The following is a 10541-nucleotide window of genomic DNA, read 5'->3' on the forward strand; positions in this document are numbered from 1 at the left end:
TTATTTATTTTATTTTATTATTTTATTTTATTTTTTCTAGGAAGAGGCAATTTTTTTGCCAAGGTTCCTGGCATCTGGAGCCATTAGTCCTTGGTGGGCAGCTGAAATGTTACCCGGCCTGGCCAAAGGTCAAGGCCATGCTGGCCTGTCCTGCTCCCTCTGCTCTGCCAGAGCACACAGCAAACTGTCACGCTTGTAGGGGGCTCAAGGGCAAAGTTGCTGACAAAGCTGGGAGGGGAACTGCAGTCAGAATCTCTGTCCTCTATCCTTGTTGGCTGCCTGGGTACAGGAACTGTCAGACTATGAGAAACATCTGGTGTTTCCAATAATTTTTCTGCGTTCCTCATCCACAATCTTACTATTCCCAAGGAATCACCTCTATTCCAATTTAATGGAAAATTTTGAGCAGTTTAAAATGCCCCTTGTCAACTGGTATCTTGTGCTGCTTTTACTTGAGACAAGGAGTATGGCCACAGCTAATTCCTACTGTCTCCCAAGACATATCCCAAGCCTGGAGCTCATTATGCATTGGTGCTCCCAGTCCAACCCTCCTTCACTGCCCTTGAGCTGTACCTTTGGTCCATGCACCCCTCTTGCCCCCTCCTTCTTCCCCAGAGTGATGGTAGGTGCCCCAGACTGGGAAACATTCAAGATCAAGGTGGATGGGGCTCTGAGGAGCCTGGTCTTGTTGAATATATCCCTGCTCAAAGCAATGGGGTGGACTAGATTACCTTTTAAAGGTCCATTCCAACCCAAACAATTCTATGATTCATGGGAAATTTTATGCCTTTCACAGAAGGTATGGTGCTGACTCATGCCAGTTATTGGGAAAGACTTACCCCAAAAAGATCTACCTCTTCAAAATAGCACATAGGATAAGTTTGCTAACAGGTTGTTCTCTGTTTGTGCCACTGGCTGGAATTGGTTTCAGAGGATGCAGACATATTGGTTTGAAAAAAAATATCACAAGATGTTTTCCTGAGCCATCAATTTACTGCAAGAGTTGAAGGTCAGCAAGGCTTCCAGCCCAACACACCACACCTGCAAATTTCCTCATCAATGCCTGGTACAAACCCTACCATTAATACTTTTGTTAGTGCTTCCCTCAAGAAACTATGAAATATCTAAGAATGAGCAACTAAAATCCACCAAACTTGTGTAGAATTTGAGTTTCCACACCTGGTGTTCTCCCCAAATTGTGGCTTAACATTTTAATTTATTTAGTGATGCTATATTTTCTTTGGAGAGATGGGTTTCTGTAGCTAGTGTCCTAGTGAAAGATGCCCAGGTAAATTTGGCTACTCCACAGGGCTATTCTACCCCAGCTGCAGTAGTTGAAATTCCCTTTGTTGAAGTTTGTAGCATACCTGTCAGGCCATTTCTACAATCTGTCAAGGCCCCTCTGAGTGGCAGCATGATGAGCTATCATACCAACCACTCCTGCCAGTTTTGCATCATCTGCAAAGCTGTTGAGGGTGTGCTCTGTCCCATCATACAAGCATTAGAGACTGTATGCTGGTCTTAGTATTCAGTCCTGGGATACACCACGAATCACTGCCTCTAGCTGGCCTTCCTGCTGCTGATCCCAAACCTTTGAAACAAACAGATTAGCCAGTTTCAAATCAGACTCACTGTGTACTTATCTGTTATGTGCTTTATGATTTTGTGATGACAATGAAGACAGTGCTGAAAGCCTTGTTAAGTACAAGCTCTGCCCTTGTTCACTGAGCCTGTCTTCTTGTCATGGGAGGCTATCGGGCTCCTTCCCTCCTTCTTAAAGAACAGAGTGATGTTTGATTTTTTTCCCAGTTATCAGGAATCTCTCCCAGTAGTTACAAGCCTTCAAAGGCAATTGAAAGTGGCCTTACAGTGGCACAGCAGCTCCCTCAATACACTTAGTACATTCTGTCAGAACCCATAGACCTATACATGTCCAGTCTGTGTAAATGCTCCTTAAACTGATTGTACTCCATGGAGGGCAAGTCTGTCTTGTTCTGGACTTTTATACGGGTTTCAAGTATCTGGAATTCCTGGAGGCTGCTCTTATCAGTGGAGACTGAAGCAAAGGCAGTATTGAATACCTTGGTTTTCTCTGTTTGTCAGCTAGTTCCCTGTCCCACTCAGCAGCAAGCCCAAATTTTCCCTAATTTTCCTTCTGCTGCTTATACAACTGTAAAAATGTTTCTTGTTGCCCTGCATATCTTTTACCATATGCAATGGGGTGGGCTTTAACTTTGCTAACACAATCTCTGCATGCATTACATGCTCTGTATTCCTCCTGGATCATGTAACACGGCTTCTACCATTTCTATGCTGCTTTTCTATGTTTGATTTTAGTTAGAAACTCCTTATTCATCCATGTAGGCCACTAAATGACTTTGGATTTATGCTCTAGAATGGACTGCTCTTTAACTTGGAGGAGATCTTTAAATGATAACTAGCTCTTCTAGACCTCTCTTCTCTCCAGGGCCATATCCCATGATATTCTTCCAAACAAGTCCTCAACATGCTGAAGTATGAAGAGTTATGATCCACCATCTAAAGGCAAAGAACAGAGACACACCAAATTTAAATTAATTTATAAAACTCTGGATTGGGAAGTAGATTGCTATAGTACTATTGAATTGTGAAATTAAGTGGAGAGATCAAGCACACAAACGGGAAAAGTGCTTTTCCATACCTCAGTTACTGCCTTGGAATAATCCAAGGTCAGGCGTAAAGGCAGTCAAGGTCTCATTTCACTTTAGCACCTGCTGGGTGACATTCTGACTAGAGAGACCTTGTGCCTCTGCCCACTTTTAGTGGTAATCTCAAAAAACTGTATCCAAGCAATTATGGATCAAGATTTTCCGCCTGAAGAAGCAATGAGCAGGATATTAACAGAACAGAGATTTATTACATTCAAGAAGCCTAAAATATCTGGTTAATTATAGTTAATTCCTGGAATAAATGTATGGTATTCCAAACAAGATTTTATCAGCTTCTTTGCAATACAGTCCATTTTACTGGCATACTGTTCAAAGGTTTCTATTGCAACTCATATTTAGGAGAGTTACATAAAACTTGATGTAGGAATAAGTGACAAAGGTTTTGTTTATTTCATATTATTATCTGTTGACTTTAAAAGGCCTAGGTAACAAGACAAGTTAAGCAACAAGTCAATGATTAAACGGATAAAATGGGTATCAACTCTGCTAGTTTAAAAAGATATTTAGAAAGCATAAAGAAAAAAACACAGTTATCTGAGTTGTAAGAAATTTGAAGTACTAAAATTTTTCTGTTCTGCTTATTTAAAATAACTGATATTTATTAATTATCCTCTTTCTCAGACAATTTTTTAAAAATAATTTTTAATGTTCGAGGAGAGGCATATTTTTGGCAAATTCCTTTTATAGATCAGCTTTAAAATACATCAAGGTTATGCTTTGTCAGTTTTCCAAAAAGATTTAAGACTTGATGTTTTTCAGAGCAAATATCTTGGAATATAGACGGTATCATGTAATAGCTGTGACATAAAGGTCTAGCTTAGTTTAAGTTTACACTTCATCACCTATTTGAGCAGCAGTTCTCTCACTGGGAAAATAGCAGTTCCCTCACACTTCCCAATTTTGACTTACCACCCTTGAACTAAAGTGAAAGTGGTAAGATATAGGTGTATTCTTCATTTGCTCTCTCTGGATTGAAATGGATGTGGAGAAAAAAAGAATGCAGTTTCAGGGTTTATGTACATTTCCTGGTTGATATCACATATCCAGGAGAAAAATGTTTTCTGGTCTGAAAATCTAATGTTGCTACATGCACTTTTTTTTCTCCTCTATTAATCTTTCATTTGGCAGTATGCATATTTAGCAGCTGCTAAAACACATTAGTGAGACACAATCTGAAACAGAATCATCTGCCTCTATCTGGGTAATTTTCATGCATACAGGAAAGAATCCCTTTTGTTGTTGTGTTTACATGAGAATGACTTTCTGGAGGTATACTTTACATACTGGAACTTATCAGTTTATTAATATTAGAACCAGATTAGTTGCATCTAATAATCACACTGTTATTCCAGTATTTGGTACCATTGATGTTTCCATCAGCTTCTGCTTCTGAGTGTTTCAGCAGCAGCTATTAAGGGGAAAGACTACTGGAAAAAGAATAGGGTATGACTTTTTCCCCTCAGTTATTGGTGATGCCAATTTAATCACATGTAGAGATTCTCTTTCCTTTGACTAGAAATAACACTTACACATGGACATGTACATGCTTCACTTCCCAAAAAATTAATGTGTAATTTTGTTGCAGCTGAGACTTAGCTGTAGTCCTCATGATAACCAGAACAGCAGCTGTGATTATTGGTGCTGTCTTGTTTTAATTTTTCACTCAAATTTCATAGATCAGAAACTGGAACTGTATTCTCCATGCTACATGGTGTCTGTTTCATGTGGACTGGGGATGTTTTTGTTAAGCAGTTCTGTACGTCAGATAGGTTGGTAGAAAGGCTCCTAAATACTAATGGAACCTAGTTCTTCCAGCTGGACAAAAGAGTTAACACCAGGGCTGGCTGCTCAATGCAGTCACTTCTCTGAAGAACTTCCTAGCTGCTATTTCTGTAATGACAACACCTTCCTTTCCCCATTTCCATGGTGGTAACCAGTTTTTATGTCCAAGCAATGCAATTGTGAAATTGTATTGATTGAAGTACAATTGTATTGATTGAAATACAATCTTCCATATTTGTGAGGAGCCAGTGCATAGGGAGGAACAACAGCTTAAACTGGTGATTAAGTTGCTGAGTAGGTGAGCTGCCATGCTTTGAATTGATTTTTTTCCCCCTTTTCCTCATAAATTTTCTTATCTTACACACCTACTCAGAGAAAGAGTTAATGCCTAAAATTCACATATTTATATGACTCCCTTGTGAAGGTTTTGTAGGAGGGCGTCACAAAAGACAAGGAACAGAACTAGACAAACTTTCCATGCATGAAGTCTACTCTAGATAACCAGGTTTTGTTATATGTTTTGTGTTTTGGGTTGAGATGGAGAGATGAATTATATCAGCCAAGCGAGATTTGACATCAGTGAGGGATCTGCCAATGCAAATGATCCCACATTTTGGGATGAGAACCAATTTTGGGCAAAAATGTTATTCAGATTAGATATTGATAAATGAAGCTTTTGTTCAGATTGAGCCCAAGCTAATACTGCTATGAGATATGTAACCTCTCCATTTCCTGATATGCATTATTTAAATTTAATAAGCTTTATATCACATTTAATTTCTTTCTTCTAGAAAGGGAAGTAATTTGTTTAAGAATACAGTGATGTCAATTGAAGATTAGGAAAGAAAGGACAAGAAACTAATTCTTCCAAGATCTATTGTTCAATATCCCTGTAACTTTTCCTTCAATGACCACACTTTTTCTTGATCTTCAAATCCCTTTCTTTCCTTAGTACCAACTCTTTACTAGGTGAAAACTAAGCAATCCAATTGACCTGGGCCCTGGTACAGTAAACTGTTTTTCTGAGTTTAGAAACACTTCAGTTATGTCCAGGACCTAACATTATCTAATTTCCAGTCCCTTTCATCTCTTCTTAGCTATGAGTCATGAGAACTCTTCAGCTAAACTTGTGACATATCTCTGTATTTCCTGTCAAGTTGGACTTTGAAGGTCTAGTCCTGCTGCTACTCCTCTTGCCTGCCACAAGTGATCTATGTTCATTGTTTGCCTAAATTCTCTTAGGCAACAAGGATGAGTCAACAAAAGCTTTGAGAAGTGCTCTGCATTAGGGTCCTGAGGTACTAATATGCTTTAAAACACCTAATCAGCCTCATCTGGAGCCTCCCACATGCCTTGCCTGTGGGTTGAGGATGCTGCTCAAGCCTGGCCTTGTAGTCCTGGTTTAAGTTTCTGGAAGTATGTTTGGTATTTTCTCTGCATGTCCTGGATAATGAGTGGATTTTTCTTCAGGTGGACTGCAGGTGTTAAATCTGCTGTCCTGGTTCTGCTCTGCCTCCTGCAAGAGGAGATCTTCATCTCCATCCCCTCATCTTGGGTGAATGCTGCAAGCAGTGTGTTTCCAGGTCTGCATCTGTCCCTGCCTCTTCCTGCTGCTCTTGGTTGATCTCTGGATGGTCCCTCGTCCTGATTTACCGTGTTGCCTCCCCTGGGCCTGTTGCTGTCAGCACCCTGGCCCCTCAGGTACTGTGGAGCTGTCCTTAGCTCCAGTTTTATCCCCTCATGGAACAGCCCTGCTCCTGCTCCTTCCTGATACACAAGTGCCTGCCTTGCCAGAGGAAGGAGGCAGCTTCCCCAAGGTGAGCCCTGCAGTATTACCTAGAGTGGAATCTGATGTTTGCTTTTCTCTTAGATGCGAAGGCCGATGTAATGACATCTCCATCAGCTGCTGAGTGTGCAATGTTCCCATTTTTCTCCAGCTAGTCATGGACTTCTAGAGACAGGATAGGGAGATTCCCCCAGGCTTTGCCCTGGGTCCCTCTTGGGCATCTGATGCCAGCTCTGAAGCCCTCCCTCTCAATGGGTAATGAGAGCAGTCATCTGCCTGCAATGCTGCAGGACGTGGTAGAGCATCCTCTAGAACAATAAATTACAGAACTGAGGGTTTAAGGGGTTAATGTTGACTCTGCCTTGCCAGACAGAATTATCAGGGCTCATCCTGCACCTCCAATGCTTTACACTGTCCATTCATGTGATGTCTGGTCTACACTTCCTCTCCCCCCTGAAAGAAATGGTTTCTTGCTAGCTACTGAACCAGTCCTTTTAAACATCTGTCTTTTCCTTGACACTAGACAAAGTATGAGAAAAAAGTAGAGGTTTAAAAATTTGCAGAATGAATTTACTTAGTGTGATTATTTTAACAATTCAAAAACTCATCTAAAAATATTCTAATATTTACTTATTAATAATACTTCACTTGTCACCTTTGACATTTAGTTTAAGAGAACTACTTATTAATGAAAGGACAGTACTTTCATTTACTGGAATAGATAAACATTTCTTAACAATTTTATCTCTCCAAATATTTACATAAATGAAGGCTAACCCTTATTGAACTCAATCACTATCACACTGTAAAACATCAAAATGTCAAGAGAAAAAAATTGGTAAGAAAAAAGTATATATTTAATCCAAGGCCTCTAGGAGAACTTCTTATCAGCTAATACTGTACCAACATGTTTAATTTAAAGCTGTGATTTCTTTAGGAACTTGTAACCTCTAGAAGGGGGTAAGGGTGGGGAAGAACATGTAATATCAGCTTCTTAATTAAAATTTTAAATAATGAGAGATAATCTAATGTGGAATACCAGAACTTTTTAATAGAAAAACACATCTGAAATTTCTGTTAAGTCAGCTACGGAAAGTAGACCAAGTTTCCCCTACTGGAGCTTAACTTTTGATGCTGTAGCTGACTCCACACATAGTCAGCTCTCCTCTTGCACCCAGGCAGCTGTAAGATGTTATCTTACATATATGGTCTCACTAGAGCATGTTGGCTAACAATTAACTGCCTGCCAGCAGAGAGGAATTCCCCCTCTTAGGACAGATTGTTCTGTGGTCATTTTACCCTTCATGACATTCCACTTAAAATGTGGGAGTGACAAGGACAGATTATTTCACCAGGACAAAATACAAGATTATTGAATAAATTTTGCCCTGCTCAGAAACTTAATAATCAGAGAGTAATTTATGATAAAACAGGCTCTGAATAATGAAAGACTTATTTAAAAAACTAAACTAATCTTAAAAGCAGTTATTCCACCACTTTTGAAATGCAGGAGGTAAAAAAAAAAAGATTAACAGACATTAGAATTCACTTACTGAAACTTTTCACCCATTCCTTACCAATTTTTTAACCTGTACAGAAACAACCATATCTATTAAGATTGCTTATTATCTTCAGATGATAACATTTATTGTAAGCTTGTGATAATCTTGGACATCTTTCCAGAAATTAAAAGGTGAGGGTGTCTCAGAGTAATAAATGGGTTATCTCTTAATATTTGGAGGGATAAACCCATCTCTTTGAGGAGACAGACCATGGCCCAAAGTGGTGCAGAGGATGTGTATCCTCTGGGTTGCAATGATTAATAAGGTGTGCCACAAGGATGAAAAAAGAGCTGAGGGTGACTGCTGTTCAGTGGAAACTGTTTGTGGTCATCTTGAGAACAATTTCTGAGCTGAAACTGATGGTTTGTGCTGAGGCACTATTAAGTTCACATCATCTCTCAGGTGTCAGCCATACCATTCATTCCAGGAGCTGTAAGAATAGGGAAAAAGAAGTCCTTGAGCACAAGTAGATCTTGGTCAAGACAATTGTCCCTTGGCCTATGAAACAAACACAGGCCCATTGTGACTGCTGCAAATTGGATCTTTTGTCAGAAATGTCCAGGTATTTTCAGGATATTGACAGCTCCAGGTGCTGGTTGTAAAAGCTGATTTCTCTTTCAGCCAAACCAGATCTACTCCTTCTTGCAATCCCCACCTTCCCCAAGGTGTTCCAAGGAATCCCTAGGCCAAGGAGATATGTTTTCCCACTGACAAGACAGGAGGTTTCTCCCTTTGCTTCTTGGGGAGCAGAGAAATTAATCCATTGGCAGAGATCTATCTGGCTTTAGCTCCTCATCCTCACCTTCCCTGTGGTAATGACTGTCTAATGCAGGAAAGAAACTGCCTGCAGTTGTGCCGGGGTGGTTGAGATTGAATATGAAATGGAAAGAAAACTTTCTTTCAACCATCAGGGTTGTCGAGCACTGGAACAGTCTGCCCAGGGAAGTGGTTGAGTCACCAAGCCTGGAGGTATTCAGAAATTGTGTAGATGTGGCACTTAGGGACATGGTTTACTGATGGACCTGGTGGTGCTGGGTTAATATTTGGGCTCAATGACCTTAGATATCTTCTTCAACCCGAAAGGTTCTACAGTTTTCAGATGTACAATGTTGCTGGAGCTCCAGAAAACTGGTTGTGAGTACACAGTAAGCTTTTCATCTCTGGAAGAAAATTCTGAGCAAAAAAGAGCATTTATTTGTTGGTGCATTATTTTCTTATTTTTTTTAATGTGTGATGATGAATTTGTCTGGGTGTGGAGCAAAGGAAATGTTGAAGGTAAACAGCCAGCCTACTTTTTTCTTCTTTTCCCCCTATTTTTTCTGTACTAGCTTTTTCCATCCACATTTTTGATGGCCAACTACTTTGTTTTGTCTAGCCTTTCCATGAGTCACCTTGTTAGTGAAAGTGTGGAATGGCATTTATTTCAGTGGAGTAAAGATAGAGTAGCAGGAGCAAATGAGCTTTGGCAAACACCCCCATTCTTTCATGGGGTGTGGAGTTTATCAAGTGGTATTTTCTAGGCAGACAGATTTCTATTTCTGAATGTTATCTACATCCCTGGTTTTGTTGCTGAACATGTATTTGGACTGCTAATGGTGTAGATGTAGCAGAAAATACAGGTCAGTTACAGAAATAATGTCAATTACTCTTTGTCAATTTCAGAAGTAATGTTACTATTGTCTTGAAAAGTTTCAGGATGTCAGATAATATTCTGAAATTTTAAAAATTATAGAATGCAATGCTATCTTAGAGAAGATATTCCATGTATAAGTATCTGTGTTTGCATATTTCCTCATTCTATTCTCTCTCCTGATGCTGTGTATGTAATCTCTTGAAACACCACAGAAGATATATTTGATTTGCTCCAATTCCTTTCTCTTCAATTCTCATTTGTACATGAACCACAATAAATATGAACACCTGGTTTTAACCAATAATTCCATATGTCATTGCTACAGGCAACATCTCCTCTTTTGATCATGTGCATTACTTTGCTTTTTCCAGTAATATTAACATATTGATTAGAGGACAAAGCACCAGTTTGGAACTTGGCTCTTTATTATTGTAAGGAAAGGAAAAATGTTTTAATGCAACAAAAGTGTTGGTGAATAGGGGCATCTAATTCCATTTCCTTTGTGCTAAACTCTTAGCTGTCTGACAAACAACATTCACACAGAAGAAAAGGCTTTTTCAGAAAGAACATTTATTAAAAGTTAGTCTCTAGGGACCTCTAAAAAGCAATTTCTCTGTGCCATTATATCAGACCAATGCTGGGGAAAGCTGAATGATGAAAAATAAATTTCAGATCTTTGGAACTTACCAAGAGACCGAAAGCTCAATCAGACATAATATGACATTTTCTGGACTTCCTGGCTCCACTTCTGGTATTTCTCCTGGTTGGTACAAAACCCATCACTGGACTCAGGATAACCAAAGAAATTGGCTTTTTGGCATGGGTTTCCTAGGCACCACTGGAGTGGACATATAGTGGAAAGTGACAGCTGGGATGCTGGCATGCTTGATTGAAGAGACCACCTATCTCCTGTGGGTAGGTTTCTTTTGGAAAAATTCTCTTACTTGACAGTAATTTGTTGATTTTGATAAATGTGAATTTGTCAAACAGAAATCTCATTCACAGAAGAGAGATGGTCTTCAGAGAGTCAGAAATGAAGACTCAGAGATCCTTAGTCTTAAATGTATTTA

The sequence above is a fragment of the Parus major genome, chromosome 1A, assembly GCF_001522545.3.
Source record: "Parus major isolate Abel chromosome 1A, Parus_major1.1, whole genome shotgun sequence".
Classification (NCBI taxonomy): domain Eukaryota; kingdom Metazoa; phylum Chordata; class Aves; order Passeriformes; family Paridae; genus Parus; species Parus major.